Genomic DNA, 18,066 nt, shown 5'->3' with positions numbered 1-18,066 from the left:
TCTTTTTCATTGTTTCATATATATTGAGACGTATCTGCCTCAGCCACGCTTTCATCTCAGGGAACATTCAATCTAGATATTGACTTACACAAGGAATCTACATAATAATGGAAAATTCAAGTCTATGCAGATTACTTGACTAAGACTCGTCTACAACAGAAGTGCTATTGATAATGCTCCCTTAGTATTGGGTAGGCCCCTTCTCCAGATACTCAGCTCTCTGGAGGAAGATCTGAAAAGAGCCAAGAAGCAGTCCTTTTTCAGATGTTTCAAAGTTGTCAAGAGCCCCCGAACAATAGACCAAGCCTTACACAAGGTGTTCCTCAACTGACTGCAGAGATACAACAGGAACACAGCCCATAACAAAATGTTTTCTTTCTTTGGAGACAAACAATAGGCAGGCAGATTTTCCAACAGATGTTAAAATTGAGTGTTGATGGGAGTAAATAAAGACTTCGGGCAAAAACGGAAATTGTAAACAGGCTTCAGCTTTATGACTAACACTGTGAGATTTATTTATCCAGCATTTAACGTTGCTGTAATTTGCCCTATTACTGTCAAAATTTTCATTGGCATTAGTAAGAATAGGCATCATTGCCGTCACTGGCCCCTTAACTTTCTGCCCCTCCAGAGCTGCTGACCACATCTTTGAAAGAATAGCAAAGATGCAGTGATTAAAGATAAGGATGAAATCATGATTATTGCAGATGCAGAACGCAACAAATCATTAGGCATAATTATGTCAGGAAGAAGGCATGCTTGAAAAGAATGAAAATCACTTGCACCAGTGATTTCGCATGATCATTGCACCTCTTCATTCACTGTAAACGAAACAAAATTAAATTTACTAATGATGCAAAAGAATGCAGCTGTTGGTGATGGGATACGTTGTTTTGATCAACACTTCCTTTCGTTTCAGTTAAAATTTTGAACATCGCTATTTAAAAGTGATTCTCCTATAATTTTGTGACAGTTCAAGTACTTTAGGTTCTTTTTTCCAAAGGACAGCTGTGTCATTATCTTGACAACTAATGTGTAGTAATGATGGATCTCGGGTCTTAAAAATTAGCTACTGAAGTGTGTCGGAAAAGAGATCAATTAGCATGAAGCGATTTCTGACAAACACTTGTCAGTGGGCTTATGATTATGTCTTAACAGATGGTAGTTTGAAAGGTTGGAACTATCTAAAGTATGCTACTTCAACTGATAGTCAGATCGGTGATAGGCAGCCAGTTCATTTTGGGCATTATAAGCCAGAATAAAGTATGCACAGGCACACTGGACTTTTCTAGTTGCTTTTCTGTTGTTGACCTGGTTTTCTGTGCTCTGCAATCTGCTTAGCAATTTATGCATAATCACAATAATTTTACTACATACTACATAAATGTGTATATATAATAATGATGCAACATGTAACTACATACACACTCAAATGATAAAGTCAACTCTTTTTCTAATTGAATTCTTAAAATATTTTGGAATTTAAAAATATGTTGAAGGCCTTTCAGGAAAAACTCTTTCAGACAAAATACAGGTTTTCTGCTCAATACAGCGGATACTGGAGTACATTCTAAGGTCCGTGGTTTATAAAACAATAGAATAGGTGACCCAGTGAACCCTAACGACTGCAATCTATTAATCTAGATAAATTTGTATGACTCTTACTTTTTTTAGGTAGAATGGCATATATGTTTGCATTCATAGGTGTACGTATTTCTAGATTCCCCCAAAATGTTTGTAACAACTTACCAGGATGAAAGTTATTGTTTTCTGTGGTTACCATAGTTTGTTGGGGCGGGCTTGGTTTTTTGTTTGTCTTTTTTTTTTTTTAAGTAAATAGAATATAATATGGAGCTTCTGGGAGACCAAAACCATTCATAAATTGGATCAAATTCAGCTTGTATCAACAAAGGAGGTTTTTTCCAAAATATTAAAACATATTTTGGTTATTTAGTTAAATGTTTCAATTCAAATATGACAGTGAAAAGATGCATTTCAAACTGTATATACTATCTTTACATTATACCCAAATTAATAAATAAAATAATGATTAAGTAGTGTAAAATAAAATATTATTTTTCTTTTGAATGAAGTCTTTAGTTTTATCCAAACCAATTTCCCCTCTAGTGGCCCTTTAAGTAGCTGCAAATCTTACCCTTCAAAAACAGGGCCTTATTTATTTAAAAAATAAAAATGATAAATTTAAAAGTATTTGAAGCCACTGTATTTTTTTCCTTCGTACACATCACCACTCTGTAATAGTGTCTATAATCTAGAATAGATTTCCACTGAAATGGAAAATATGTCTTGTCCAGCTAAAAAAAACATAAAATCCAAGTTCTTGATGTTGTTTGTATGCCTTTTTTTAGATATACCTTTTTTTCTTGGTAGCAAAGCAGAACACTGTGGGCTAATGAGAATCCATTGCTATGTCTGTACAGTCAGGCTTCTTCACAAAATAACTAAAGATTGTCCTTAAAATAAGACTACTGCTAATGAACTGTCCCCCTTGCTAGGTTTCCAACACAGGAAAAACACATAGAAAATATCCATCATTGCCAGCAGACACGTATAAGTAAAAATCCCCAACGTGAAAAATAGTCTTAACTAAAGTGTGCAAAGCCAGTAATTTTGCAACTTCCCCTCAAACATAATATTCTGTAGGTAACACTGCACTGGATAGCAGGATCTCCCCAGGCTCAATCCAGTTCACAGCTTTACCTACAGCGTACAGCCACTATCACTATGCAACAATGCTTACAGGAGGTGCACAAGCGTCTCAAAACCGTGGTGGATCGATCCTTACCACACCCTTGTGGGACCTAGAAAATCTTATTTGCACAGAGGACCTGATTTCCCAGATCATCAAACACTCATGCTCCACTGTCTCAACTAGTAGGGGCTATGATCAGGTAACCCCTGAAGAAAACCAAAGATTTTAAAACTAGAGCATTAAAAATTTCCTCTTCAAGTTATGTGTACTTTATGTGACCATTTGCAGCTAAAAAGAAGACAGAGACAGCTTCTAAGCTTCTGCATTCCTCAAAACTGGGGGGATGTGTGAATTGAGTACTTTGGATTATATCCAAAGAGAATGGACACCAAAATGGCAGATTAAATGGCCTGGTGGCAAATACAATGTAATGTTGATGGAAAGAAAACTGAGACACTCAGATGCATCAGTGCTTTTTGAATGAAATGTAGCCACTCAGCAAACCGGCCTCAAAGAGCAGCATGTCACCAAAAAGGATGCATGTGCAAGGAACAGGACAGAAGACAACAGACAAGTTAGCATGTTCTTACATACATGGAGGAGAAGACACTGAAATATTTGTGGCTTGCTCACCACATTTTTAAAAAATGAAGGGGGAAACCGAAGAGATTCTTTCAGTGTATGACGAAAGTGAATTAAAGTCTAGAAAGACTTTGTACCAAAAGAGACTGAAATTGAGTCTGTTAATTCAAGCATTAAATTGTTTTTTAATGTTAAAATGAATAGCTTTTTCACACACATAATAGTGCATACTGTTCTATGAGGAGCTGGTCCTCTCTCCTGAGAGAAGGCAGATAACTGTGATGAAAAATATATTATGGAAGAATTTACAGCCAGCACCTGAGCTACAGAATGTCACATTACTATTCTAATAGGAAGAGTTATCATTCAGATTGTTTGGCTTTGTATTTCTTTTCCTATTATTATTGCACTTCCATTTAGACACAGAGACTGATCACTAAGAAGAACTTGTTCTCCCACCTCTTTTCACTAGCATAAACCATAATTTCTAGCCTTCCACATCAGCTGTTTTTGCATATTCCTGCAGAAAATACTGCATTTTGTATTTCTCCACTGAGAAGACAGATACAGAGGACACCCAGGGTCACACCAATCTAATTCTCCAGCTGCTGACCAGTATGCTCAGTGTACCAGATAGCATGTGCCAGCTGTGCTGCAGCACCTGAGTCACGTCACAGCAGCTTACTAGTACGAAAGGAACATCAGTGAATAATGGCAGCACAGCAGGTTTGATGGAAGGACAGCACTAAAGCAGTTAATTTGGTTCAAATGCTTGTTATGCCATAAACCAATATCCTCTTGGACAATGTGACACATGCTTTGTATCAAGTGTACACCTCAGAGTACCTGTTCGTACAACTTTCTGTCTGTGGCAACTCGCAGCCTGGAGGTTGTTAACAGAGTGAATCAGGCCCACTATTTAAACTAATTTTTAGAGCTTTCAAGGGGGCACATCCTGAATATTACTGTGAAGTGACAGAGCCTGCAGCAGAATCAGCACAAGAGTCCACACCTAGAGCTCCACAGCTCTTACCTGCAAAATGAGTGGTCAAAAGAACACTCCCAATGTCTTCTAATCTTTCGGAAAGTGAAAAGCAAAGCAAGAGTGAATGGGCTTTCTCCCATTCAGTCCCATTTTTGTAGCCAAATCAATAATCTCATCTCTGAATAAGGGACCCAATATTGTAAGCTACTGCATCCCTTCTGACATTACTGAGACAATACTGACATAAACAAGCTGCACCCCTCTGTATTTGTCCAGCCTTCTAGGTCACCCCTCCAGGTGAGAAACAAACATTTTATGGTCTTTATTATCTCTGTGCTAAAAGTACTGAGTCTTTATATAGCTTACACAGTGGAAGAGTGCAGGGAACACATCAGTATTGCATACCACCATTCAGTACCATGACTTTCACAAGCTGGGTGATGACTGGGACACTGCTATGGCCTTTTAGTTATGACTTCTGGAGGTACGGCAGAAAAATAAAACACCAACATGAGTGACAGTATCCCTGCTGGCTACCACTCTAAGCTATAGGAGGCCTGACAGTACAATTGGTCCTTTGAGTTCTTGGCAAAGTTTGTCCAAAAGGAAAAAAGTGACAGGACAGAGCTGGAGGTGTCTTTGGCCTGGTAGCACCTACAGAGGTCAGCAGCAAAGAGCAGTTAATAACACAAAACAGTGGCACAGAGTAAATGGCAAATGCTATCACTGTTTATCACTTTGAGACACCCAAACATCATTTTCCATAGCAGGATTGCTTCTTTTAAAGTATTTCCCTTATGTTATAATCCAGAGCACCAAAATAATGGTTTAAACCAGCTGTGAAGAAGTGAACGGACGGAGCTTTTTATGTTAGGCGTTAGGAAAAAGGACACTGACATCCTTTTGGAAATTGCCTGGGAGGGGGTGAGAAGTTTCCAGTGTTCGTTTTTAAGAAGAAATAGACCAGCATCTGTCACTAATGAAGTGGTTATAATGAGCGCATCTTTGGGCAGACAGCTGATGAGGCACAGCCCTACTTCCCACGATCCAGCGTGCTATTTTGTAAACTGAGTTTTGATAGATACTTCCAACATACTAATGCTTTTTCATCCTCTAAAACGAGATGACGGTACACTTCAGCTGTGATCTGCAGGCATCTGAAAGGAAAAAAAGGTCATATCTGCTTGATGTATTGTGTAAGAAATCCCAGATTTGCTTACGCTTGCTTTTTGTTGAACCAGCTTGTGATGTTAGTATTCCTTTTCAAAGATCCATTTTCCCCCTCTTTTTCCATCTGCTACTATGCACACAGAGCTGTCTGTTCCTCTGTCAATGCTGAACTAAAGCAGGTGGAAAGAAAAGCTTCAGTCCTCAATGTAAGCAGCTCAGCTAGGTGCTGTAGAGATTTTCGGGTGTACTTACTTCCAGACAGCATAGCAGCATTGTGGAAGGCTATGATTTTACCTTCAGGAATCCCAGGCCCCTGAGGCCAGTGGGAAAGCCTGGAGCAAGGAAGACATACCACCAGTGGAAGAGGAACAAATCAAGGAACATTTAAATGCAGTGGACATACGCATGTCCATGGGAGCTGATGGGATGTACCCAGAAGTGCTGAGGGAGCTGGCCAATGTCATTGTGAGGCCACTCTTGATTATCTTTGGAGGGTCATCGTGATCAGGGAAGGTTTTAAGGAAGAAAGCAAATGTCACTCCTATCTTCAAGAAGGGCAAGAAGAAAGATGCAGGGAACTGCAGGCCAGTCAGCTTCCCTCAATGCCTGAGAAGGTGATAGAGCAAATAATTCTGGAAGCCATTTTCAAACATATGAAAGAGAAGAAAGTTATTGGGAATAGTCAGCATTAGGAACAGGAAATCATGCTTGACCAACCTGAAACAACAACAATGAAATGACTAGCTTGGTGGATGAGGGGACAGCAGTGGATATTGTTCATCCTGACGTTAGCAAGGCTTTCAAGCGCTCTTTTATTACATCCTTGTAGACAAACTGATGAAGTATGAACTAGATACGAGGACTGTGGATCAAAAACTGATTGAACTGCCTGGGTCAGAGGGTTGCTGACAGCAGTATGAAGTCCAGCTGGAGGCAGTCTCTAGTGGTGTATCCCAGGGGTCGATAGTGGGGCCAACACTGTTTAACCTCTTCATTAATGACCTGGATGATGGGACAGAGTGCAACCTCAGCAGATGATACAAAACCAGGAGAAGTGGCTGATAGATGGAAATGCCCATCCCATTATGTGCTTTAAACAAAAATTCTTCTCTTGCTGACACAAGGGCAATTCCATTTAAACTAATACCAATATAAGAAAAAGTTCTATGAAAATAACAGTATCAATAATAATTATTAGATAGCTAAATCTCTTAATTATTATATTAATTATTATATTAATTATTATATTTTAGCTCTTTTTCTTTTACTACTTCCTTTCAGTCCCCCCTTCTCTGATATCAGTGTTCTCTGAATAGGATAGATGTCATGCTGTTTGAAATAAAGCGCAACTTAAAAGCAAAGATTGTTCCTTAGATAAAAAGCTCAGCCCCATACATGGTAGGACAGTGGTCCCATCTGTTGTTGAACAAAGCTTTGAGGAAGCAAACAATAAAAATCCAATTAAAGCTGCATTAAAACATATGCAGGAGAGGGTGGCCTAATTCCCACAGCTCCCAGGCAATATTGCTCTGGAGTACTCAGCACCTGTTCAAAGAGCTGGTGTCCAGGGAAGCGTGGATGTGCTCAGCTGGGTGGGAAGTGGCTGGCAGCACGGTGTTCTCAGGGGATGAGAAAATTTCTTTGTGTTCATGATGGTGCTGATAAATAAAGGCTGACTGGCTAAGAGCACGCCCATCTCCTCTCTCATCTTTAACATATTAAATATGCAGCTTCCTGCTAGACAGATAAAACTCCAGCACTCCCAATCTTGTCTATAAGAAGCACCTTTTACTAACTTCCCTCTATTGGTATCAAGCATTCTGCAACACTCATAACTGCACCACTAGCATGTGCTTGTCACTGATGTTTTTATTCCCATATTACCTAACTCCAATCAAAGTAATACGGAGGTTCATATGTTGTCAGTGGCAACCGTATGTTAGTCACCAGTACCATGGTGCCCTGCATGGCACACTATCTCCTGTTTTCCTGTGAAGTCTGGAGAAGTGAACCTCTTTCAGCAGGCACTGAAATACAGCAGATGACCTGAACAGCCTTTGCAGGTATATCATCAATATACTTCTAATAAATGTGCTCAGTGAGAGATCACACTGTCAACAAGAATGCAGACAGACTCCTCTCAAAGACTTCCAAGAAATGGCACAGTCCTAATTCCCCATATGAAGCCCAGTGGCTTCATAAAAAGGTGGTGTTGTCCACGGCTTAACACTGGTACCTAGCCAGATCTTTCACCTCTGAGAAGATAAGGCAGAGAGAGGCAGAGAGAGAGGCAAGGAGAGACAATCTTCTGTTCAGAGCTCTGTTACTGAGAACAGGAAGAGGTTTCCTCTAACTGTATCAAACAAACCTGGTCCAAAATGGAATATCCAGTATTTACATACATTTGCTTACTTTATGCCTCATCCATCCTGATCTTCAGCTATTTTCTCGAGTCTATCAAACATTGCTCTGTATGGAACTCTGCATAATACCAACATACAGCCAGGCTTTTCAAAATATGTGATAGGACAAAATGAAATGTCCCAAATATTCCACTGGTAAGATTGAAATAAGATACTGTACTCATCATTTGCCAGTTAGCCTGGTAAAAACAACTTGTCACAACCCCTTGCCAGAACTGATATATACTGGAGAATAGTAAAAAAGGTAGCTTTTAATAAAAGGCCAGGACTGAATCTGATTATTTTCAATGTTGGCACTGCAATGCCACTTATATTGAGCTGTTGTACTGCATGGGAACCAAAAAGTCCTGCAGAAACTTGCATAGCCAGGACAAACAACTCAAGGATAAAGCATACAAGTCGGGGCTGAAAGACCAAAACAGTAGCACAAGGTCCAAGCACAAGCAGTGAGTTTTAAGGGAGGACAGAAAAAGTATTTGTGTGTGTGTGTGTGTATATATGCATATAAATACGCATGAAGAGACCTTACTTAACCTAGGAAAAGACAACATGAAATCAGTAATAGAACAGACTATAGCTGCACCCAAAAAAGCACAAGTGATACAAAACCACTTCTTTCTTAGGTACCAGACAGAAAAGTATAGCAAATATTATACTTATGAATAGAAGAGGCGGCTTCTGGGGAAGTCAGGTTAGCCTAAATACTGTAGATACATGATATTTTCTTAAGCTCTACTCATGATGTTATTCATCTAATCTTTCTGAGGCCCCGGACTTCTCCACAAATAACTTACAAAGTAAGAAGGCTCAGTCTGGCACCACCTCTCTCTTCTGAAGCATATCCCTTCAAAATAGCTAGTTAGCATGGTTCTGTGTTGTAAGCATAACAAGAAGCTTAACAGTCATTTCAGAGCCATGAACTTTGCATATAATTGAGAACTTAAAAGTACAAATACCTGCTCAGAAACAAGAAACCATGCTTTCATAGTTTGGTCATCTCATTTAGTTATAATCAACAGGTACCTCATGATTCAAGTTCTTAAAGTCAGTCTAACACATCCTGTATGGTAACTCACTAGCTTCATCTGCAGTAATGTGTCAACATTTTAAAACCATATTAACTTACTAGTTAATGTCAAGTGCAAATGCACTGCACCAGTTCACATCTGATATATTATTACTACCTAAAATTGACTTCATGTTGTCTATATAACTACATAACTTATCCAATTTCTAGCCAACGAGCTAAAGTAGCCAAGAGTTCCACAGATTAACAACTGTTAGAACATACCACAAGTTCTTCAGCACTAATTTATGATGTTACACAATTAATCACAAGTGGTAAACAACCATTTACTGAGAAATAAGACATGTTTTCCAAATGTCAATACTTAAAATAATAAAGAAATTGTGCCCACATATAAATAAATACTAACAAGCTTTGTCCTCCAAGTCACTCAATGTGAGGAAAAAGAGTAGTCAGGACAGAAATTCACTAATAAGTCATACACCATGTCACACACAGCTTCTTTAGCTATGAGATGGAGGGTATGTCTGTGCTGCACATGACACTGCATTGCTGAGGCACTGCATTGCTGAGACACCCAATGCAGGTTGGTAGTTGGTTACTGGATGAAAGGATGATGCTCTATAAAGAAGTCCATCACCATACCTAGATTGCTTCTCACCTAATGTGCTTGCAGTACAGACATGCGCACAGTCACCTTTTTTTATTTTCTTCTCTTCTTTTCCCCAGATCAGATCCTTTATTATTCAGTGTTCCATGCAGGTTAGAAACAAACAGCACCAGAAGCAACACTTGTTTTTTAAGTGGGATCCTGATCTCATTGGCTTATCTGGGGATAGAAGTAGATCCTTCAAAACATGAATGTTTTGTTGGAACCAACACAGATGGGGGACAGACACAATATTGAAGTAGCAGCTGGAAAAGGCAGCTGGTTCATTTAAAGCAGGCAGCAGCTCTGCTTGTTTTTAGGGAGTCTTGTTAGCAAACTGGAACTGGAATGGAGACTGCTCAGGATTTGCTGATGAATGGGCTATTCTGCTGCCTCTGCAACTGAGAAGAGCCCAGGCTGTTCAGGGAGCATCTCTCCTGACACTAGCTTAGGAGCAAAGTTTGTGCAAGATTTTGAATAAGAAAATGAAGCTGCTATCAACATATCAAATGATGAGAGCAAATTAAAAGCAAAGCCTTAGGCAACAAAACAACCCTTATTTTTCTTAGTTTCATGTCACAGATGACTAAGTGGAAAAATATTTTAAGATGACACCCTCTGGTTGGTTTTATTACCACTGACCTCCTGATTGCCAAGAATTCCAGCCATTGTGCATCTCTGCTTCTACAAAAAGTTTTCATGCAGACACAACCTTTGCATGATGACTAAAGAAGAGAATCCTAGAAGAAAAAAAAAACAAAACAAAAGATGCCGAACAGCCACACAGGCAGCTCACACAGATGTTGATGGCGATGAGAGCTTTTTCTTATGGAGTATATTCTGCTTATCTTATAACCTTTTACTATTTAAGCATTCCTGTTAAGGCTCAACTCAAAAAGGTGGTCCACAGCCTGAACAGATACATCAGAGCTTGACTCTAACTGTAAGGAGCCCTTGAAAACCTACCTAGATGATGAAGAGAATCTAATACAGGAAAAGTTGTCAATAATAACTATTATTAACAATTGCAATATCATTCATTGTTCACCATAGTGTCACCTCTCAAAAAAAACCAGCATGGTCTTAATCATGATCAATGTAGGGGCAAAAATGTTTGAGTGTTTTTTCTCAGGTTAGGTCCTCACTGAATTCACTGGTGAAAAGTTCTCTAGTAAGATAGAGCAGACAAGGGCAATTGGAAATTGGTGGTGGAATATTTAAAAATAGCATATTCTAATAGACAACGGGGGAGAAAAAAGGAGAACATTTTAAATAAAGAGAAAATTGTTATACCCTTTTCACCTTGAAATTTTCCAAAAAATTGTTCACCCTGTCCATGGAATAAATAAGGCTATTGCTGTGTCAGACAAATGCTTCTGAAGGGATGTCTGATGGAAGAAAACCCATTAATCTCTATGATGAGATGACAAGTTCATCAAATAGCTGTATTTCCTGTATTTCCACCCCATTTCAATTTTATTCTTTGTACAAATAATAAAAGCTAAGCTCATCATCAAAGGAGAGTAGTAATACTTTCTTCAATCTACCATAAAAACTAGTTTTCTTCCATTGCTATAAGAAAAAGATTATAAAAGCAGAGAAAATAAGGTAGATGCCTGAAAAAAAAAAAATCAAGATACACGTTATCTCCAGCGTTAAATTATCCCTCCAGACCTAGGCTGTATTTAAGTATAAATTCAGCATAGGATGGGTGCATGGCTGATTGTTATTTAACTCCATTATCTCCATGTCTATCAATGTATACCTAAAGTATTTTGTCAAAGAGGTGCTAAATAATTTATTGAACTGGGACCTGAGTATGACTACAGGAAGTCCAGATAGGCTTCCACCCTAAATATTTCAATATGAGATCACCTAGATTTTGCAGAGAAACAAGGTAGAGAAAATGTCATACTATTACTAAAGGGATGTCTCTGCAAATAAAAAAAAAGTGTATAATGTCAGGAATTAATTCTGGGTTTTTTGAACAGAAGTGCAGGAGAGCTCATCCTGAATGTGAAATATGGGAAAAAAAATTAAGAAACTGGAAAAAGAATGGAGAGCAAGAGGACAAAGGGCTTGCTATGTTTTTATTAGTATCATGAGCAACATTCACATCTTTACCAGCAAAATGTACTCTTCTGCAGAGTGTACAATTGTGCTATCCCTTCATGAAGTGCAACACTTCATCTTTCATGGTTGTGTACTAGACGCTGCATTTATGTGGATGTGCCCATTATCTGTGTCACAGCAAGCTCCAGAATTTGTCATATCCGTGCACTGGCCATCTAATGTGAACAATTGTGGATTGTAACCTTCTTCATAATGAAGCATTCATAGTTTCTAATCATACCGAACTGATAAGATTTGTTCAGAATTTTGGTAAGTTTTTTCTATGTAATTTTAAACAACAGTTTAATGGTGGTAGGGTAATTTGGAAAAACTATGAGGTAGATATGTCTCCATTTCTCTGCTAGTATAAATTGCATATTTCAAGTGTCCCATAATTTTTCTGGTAGTTTATTTTGTCTAGGAAATATTTATATAGCTACAGAAATGTAAACAGAACAACAAAATACCTTACCTGTTTGATTTCGATTTATTTTGCCCTTAACGTAAAATGAGGTGTGGAATAAGTGTGAATGTTATCTTAAGAGACCTTATAACATGCAGGAGAGAAAGCTAAGTGCAGGAATTTGATCTCTGACTAAACTAGATGCAAATAGTTTGCCATTATTTAATTCACCTAGTAATGACAGTGGGCTATTGCACTTCTTGTTCCTAGTCATCATGAACCTTATCAAGACAGGTCACACTTTGAAAAGGAAAATCAATACAGATTTGACTTTTATATGGCTCTGGCTACAAAAACAGCCAAAAGAAAACCAGCCTTGCAACAACCAGGACCCTGAGATTACATATCCAGGCAAATCAAAATCCCTGCTCCACATTTGCAGACTAGGACTTAAAGCCCACATTTGGATATGCATAGACAGGTTCCCATTCCTACCCAGAGCCTGCTACATCAGTGGGAGTGTCTGTCCAACATAATAGCACGAAATCCATGGAGCGTTATCCCCCAGTCTCCTGGAAGGCATTTCCTTGTTCCCCCAGTTATACTTAGGCCTAGTGTGTTTTCACCTTCTCCTCTGCTCTTCAGATTCTCTCCAGCTACCAGAGACACTGGCAGTGCCCCTCTTCCTGGTAAAGAGCACTAGTGATGGCAACCGTCGGGGCCTATCCTGCTTTGACTGAAGGCCATATAATCTCCCAGCAATATATACCTCACACTCCAAATAGCTGAGAAGATGCCTATCAAGTTTGAAGACCACAAATCTGCAGTGCACTGAGATATGAAACTCAGAGATGACTGCTGCAAACCACAGATTAATTTGTTGTCCTGTATTAAAACAGGAGGTTGTCAAGTTTCTCATTACCACCATGGCCACGCACCAGTCACTTCAAGTTCTTAACAAATTACAGCAGATGACAACACAATATAGGCACAGTGTAAATCTCTGATCATCAGGCATCTCAGTCCATCTGAAAGTCAGACTGTGGTTTTCTAAAGACTTGAACATAGAACCAGAGAGAAGACTTAAAATTCAAGCACTTTTTTCCTCCAGCTAGATATATCCACTTCTAAATTATATTCCTTCTCTTCTCCACTCTGGTATGCCATATCCCGACCCATCTGGGATATTACCTGAACACTCTAAGTGCCATTGCCTAAATGCACTCCCCAGTATCTTGGAAGAACCATCAATGGAAAGGCATGCCCCAAGGGTTGGCCTAGGAACACAGTACTGCAAAGGGCTCAGGTCATGGAATAGTCCCTCCAGATTTCACAGGTAACCATAATGTATACACCCCAAACGTGACTGTCCATAATACTCTATGAAATTCACTCCTTTAGCTACACACAAGCTGGCAGAAGAGGAAGCCACACTTCAAACTCTGGTTGCTAAATTCTCAGTTTTGAATTTTCATTGCCAAGTAATTTGTGTTGCCTGGATTGTACATCACTGAGGGGCAGCCTGAAGAAAGGTTGCATCCCCACTATGCCTAATTAGCAAGTCAGCACTTGAACTTTGTTTGGCTCAGGTGTGACTGAATAGGATGGAGTTTAAGGAGATAAGAACCCAAAGCATATGTTCGTATCTTAGTTTTATGGCTTTTATTTTCCCAAGAACATGTGCTCAGCTTTTAGTTATCCTTTCAACTTCAAAAAGCTTATCTCAACAGCCAAAATGGAAGCAGTGCTTTTCCAACCATGTAATTTTGTCTGAGGATATTAAAACAGATGTCCACTAAGTTGGCATAATTATGTAAATTGTCCAGGAAACAGGAAACATAGGACTACATTGCCAAGGAGACAAAGATACATTAAATTTCCATTAATTCTATTAATACTCAAGACCTCATTCTGCCGAAGTTGCTTAAGTGCACACAGTACATAAACAAACAAAAAAAAAATCTTATTTTTAATCTTATTTTTAAAAGATAAAAACTTACTAAATGTATGAACAGGTAAATAATATATGTGTTCATTCCAAAGAATTTACTCTGTTTCCCATGAGTATTCTTTTTCATTTTATTACACTGGAATTATGTTATTAACCTACTACAATCTAGTAGGTAAACATGTTACTGCATTGTCAGGGAGCTGCTTCTTACACTGAGAGTTATGAAGGATTATTTGTATCCTGTTCTAGAGGAGTTAAGCTCCAAAATTTAGTACAGCAGATTTTTCACCATCCTTCTTATAAGCAAGATTAAAAATTAAATTTGATTAATCTACACCATGTCAAGAGTCCCATCAGATAGACATGGATGAGTAAGTATTCACAGTAACTTCAGGCATCTAATTGAAGTTCCAGTGTTCAAAGCTTAGGTCACTGTATAGGCCTTTGGGAAGCACAGATCCCAAACGTTGGTGTCTTGATTAACCTTGGGAGGCACCTCATTTACAAACTTAGTCAGCAGAATTTGGAAATTTACAGCAATGACCCTGCAGAGCAACAAATAAAAAGACATACGTAATTCACTTACAATTTGGACTGGGATGTGAAGCTGTGTGAAGAAAACAGAAAATTCTCATTGATTTCTATAAATCCTAGATCACTTTCTTCTTCTGACCATCTCTTAAATATTTAACGATCAGCCCCAGACAAATATTCCACTCAAATCTGGATTTTGACTCTCACAGGCTGCATACATAGGTTGTTGTGATGATGATTTGAAGGCTATGAATATGCAGAGCAATGTCACAAGCTGTTTTTTATGAGTCAGACATAATAAATGCATGCATATTGAAAGGTCAATCCTTGAATTTCTTGGTTGAAAGATCAAAATTTTTGTGAAAGGCTTAGGAAAAAAAAGAAAATTTTTTTTTTTTTTTTAAACAGGATGAGCTCACTTGGCATATGGAAGGAAGTATAACTGAAATCAAGAGTCAAGAGTTAAACTAAAATGTTAATATTAACAGCTGAAGGAGATAAAAGGTGATGGAATTCCCATTTTTGAATTGGCACTGAAGACTGGTTCAATGATTATGAAATTCAGTGCAAATCTAAGAACAAGATTATCCTCCCTGACAATAATTACCAGGTCCTGATATTAGCAAGAAAAGGGCATTTTTATTATTACAGATGTGTGTAGCAGAAATGTTATTACCCATTAAAGTCCGCTATTATTCTGCTGTCAGTTACCCTCTGTTAACGAAGTCTTCATGATTTGACAAGTTGTTCTTTAATTGTCACCCCATGCTAGCCTCTAGTTCATAGCCACATTGTGAGCTGAGTTTTCATATATTATGCATACTATGTACTGAGTTTTCCAAGCTTTCACCTTTGATATGATCTTTATCTCTCTAAATGACACTCTCTTACGCAGTCAGCACAGGGCTTCAGAGAATGTGGAGTGATAAATTACACTCTGTGTTCTTTTGACAATGGAAGAGTATCCTTATGATCAAGCATTTCTTTGGTATATAATCCTGAAGTTTGCAAGTCTCCTGGGAGAGACATGTCAACTCTAAAATTTGGCATTAAGAGGTCCTTAATGCTAATTAGATTGCCATTCCTCAACTTTCTCTCAAGAGTAGTTTTTATGATTCCATAGATACCAGCTCTGCAGTTCTGTTTATTTTTCCCCTTCAGAAAATTATATATTTATTCCCTCAAGAAGAGACTGCTTATACCCAGAAACCTGTACAACTACATTTATGTGCCTCTTATGCACTGTAATACCTCTTAGATGCTCGGCTCCCTGTGTGATATTCACACCACTTAAGTTAGGTGCTTTGGTTGTTATATTCTGTGTGTGGCATTTTAAGAAAAGATTCGCAAACATTCAGCACACTAAGAGGGAAGCCACAAAAGCTAGCCAAAAGGAAACACTGAAAGAAACATATTTTAATGACTTCTTTTCTCAATTTTAGATGGCAAATTCTTGTTTACAAGGAGTCATGTATACACTGGAATTCTACAACTATAGCATTCTCTTGGGAAAAAAATGGGCAGGGGTTATACTTCAAAAAACAAAGCACATGTCCAAATAAGCAGGTTGCAATGCACATTCCCCTCTTTCCCCACTCTTCCTGCAATAGCTGTCAATAGAGCACTTCTCTAGTGATCTGGGGAACCCAAGTTCAGTTTTCTCCTCAGTCTTTCAGCTTCTATCCTCGAACACATATGCACAAAGAGATGGCTAAACGGATCTCTCTCTGTCACATCACAGACAAGTAAAATGTAAGAAACACCAGCCTACAACCCTTTGTGATATAATCAAGTTTCACCTATGTAAAGATCTTATACAGCAACATAAATAAAGATCCTCCACAAGTTAAGATATAGATACAGTTCAAAGTGACAAAAGAGTGAGGGAGAGCTGTTGAATACACATGAATGTTGTCTGAGGTCAAAGTCTCACAGGACTAGCATGCTATTCAACATCTTCCTCAAACACTTGGCCTTTTCAACTTTGAATGGTCATTTTAGCCAAGGTCTGACATCAGTCCAGATCTGCGCACTGCCTTTCAACATGAATGGCTAATTCTGATATCCTCTTTTGAATTTTACAAAATGCTTCTGATATCTCTTCCTCCAACATCCCAGGTATCTCAGTTTACTACCTCATGAATGTGTGTTTTCAGAATTGAAGAAATTGATTTATTTAATCTTGCATCATCCTGCTAGATGCAAGCTGCTATCAAGAGTGAGCCCCTACTTATGTTTCTCTTTGATGCAAGTATTCATCATCTGGCTTTGGTTATGATCAAGGCTGAGATTTTGAAAACCAAGGGCTAACATAAGAACATCCAAACCAGATCAGGCCCAAGGACTTAAATCCTGTCTCCCACAGAAACCTTTGCTGGGAAAAGAGCATGAAAACAAAGCAATCATAGAATGAAACTCCCCCAAAACACTCTCCCAGTCTCCAAGGATTTGCAGCGCAGGGAATTCTTGAGAATGAAATCACATCTTTGTGTTTAATTACCCTCAACGGATAAATTCATGGACAGAAAACCCAACTGCTTTTTGAATTTATGTAAACTTTCAGCATCCACTATGCCCAGTGACAAGAAGCTCCGTAATCTATATGTTGTGTGAGGAAATGCCTATTTGTGTGTGAGTTGTGTGTGTATATACCAATATATTGGTATATCCTTAACTTAATATATTGGTAAACTTCATCATACTTTTCACCCTTTTACTTCCTGCTGCTGAACACAAGCTGAATGTCACAGGCCTTACCACAAACGGAAGAGTTCATTAATTTCTGGACTACGTATGGTTCAAAGGGCTAAGCTGTGTGCTTGTGTCAGTATGAACCAGTGGTTTATGTTTGGCTTTGATAAAAACATTGGCCCACTTTCTATGATTATAGCAAAGGTAAAAGCTAAAAGTTCAGGAAAACAAGAGCTCTAAGATCAGTCAATTGCTGAATCTTCTAGGACTCCAGTACAAGGTTGAGCCAGACACTTGGCAAGGAGTAAAGACTTAGCCTTTGTAAAAATGTATTAGCCATCTTGTCTGCATTTAAGGTTAGGAAGAAGGAGGCCTAAGACACTCCCTGCAGGTCTGTATTCTGCATGTTTCACAAGCCTAGAACAAGCTGCACAGGTATCAGCAGGCAGGTGCTGATTTGTTTTGGGTGGGGGATTCTTTAAATTTTTTTTTTAATTAGTAAGGGTAACTCTATGCTTTGGTAAATAAAGGGTTGAAAAATGTGGTTTATTCATGGATCTTGCATGGCCCTCCTAGCTAGATTAAGGTCAAAAACTGGATAGGCCAATAGGATAAGTCATGTCACTATGGATTACCCTACAGAAAAGACTGAATTTAGGAGCAAATTTTAGGAAGAGGAAAGAAGAGAAAATTTTTTCTAGCTTGATGATCTTGCAAGATCAACGCATAGTTTATTGCTAGAACTTTCCTGTCTGAAAATGAGAGAATAAGAGCTGACATATGCCACTATCTTCTGCTGACATTTAGTTCTAATGCATATATTGCT

Source organism: Calonectris borealis, chromosome 12 (genome assembly GCF_964195595.1).
Source record: "Calonectris borealis chromosome 12, bCalBor7.hap1.2, whole genome shotgun sequence".
Taxonomy (NCBI): Eukaryota; Metazoa; Chordata; class Aves; order Procellariiformes; family Procellariidae; genus Calonectris; species Calonectris borealis.
The sequence above is the reverse complement of the archived record's forward strand: the minus strand, read 5'-3'. Positions refer to the sequence as shown.